This window comes from Rhinopithecus roxellana, chromosome 2 (assembly GCF_007565055.1).
Source record: "Rhinopithecus roxellana isolate Shanxi Qingling chromosome 2, ASM756505v1, whole genome shotgun sequence".
NCBI classification, from domain to species: Eukaryota; Metazoa; Chordata; class Mammalia; order Primates; family Cercopithecidae; genus Rhinopithecus; species Rhinopithecus roxellana.
The window spans coordinates 136,925,739-136,926,581 of record NC_044550.1 but is presented as its reverse complement, the minus strand read 5'-3'; positions in this window follow the sequence as shown (position 1 = coordinate 136,926,581).

The window sequence follows — 843 nt, the reverse complement described above, 5'->3', positions numbered from 1 at the left end:
TCTTAATGCTTTTGCTTTCTGTCATAATTGCAAAACAGATTTTTCCCATTATATTCGTCTGCCTCTCGCAAACCCATAATTTTATCTTTAACAAATGCAATCATTATCAACATTAAAATTGACTATTAAGGGAGAGATTTTTAAAGTGCCATTAATATCAAAAGAATCCTTTTGATATTTATTGAATCATTATAACTTTAACAGAAGTATTAAAAAGTTGATTTATTTCCATGGAGAGAGCATGAAAGGAAAAGGAAGGAAGGAAGGAAGGAAGGAAGGAAGGAAGGAAGGAAGGAAGGAAGGAAGGAAGGAAGGAGGGAGGGAGGGAGGGAGGGAGGGAGGGAGGGAGGGAGGGAGGGAAGGAGGGAGGCACGGAGGGAGGGAGGGAGGAAGGGAAGGTTGATGTTGTGCACAGAGTTGTCAGGCAAAAATCTAGACATGAAAGCAGATTTGTATTTTGAGTATCATATAAATGTCTGTTTCTACGAGTTTCAAAGATGACAAAAGCAAATGAGTGAAAAACTACACACTAAGTAATAATACTCAAATGGAAATAAAATAATACTTTCTATTTAATTTAAATAAAGCAAATAGCTTAAAATTCATATGCACTTTTCCATGGAAATCAGAAGTGATAATTTTTTGAAAATGTCATTTATAGACAGTAAAGAACACTGACTATCTCAGAGTCTGAACTAAAGTTCAGTCTAAGGAGTCTGAACCTTAACAGTCGGTTCCAGTGTTTAGAACTGTGGAGGTTCTGTGATTTTTATCCCACAGACAAGCCAGCAATTTACCCTGCCAACGTTTTATAGACATTGTCAGAAGACATAAGACGAGTAG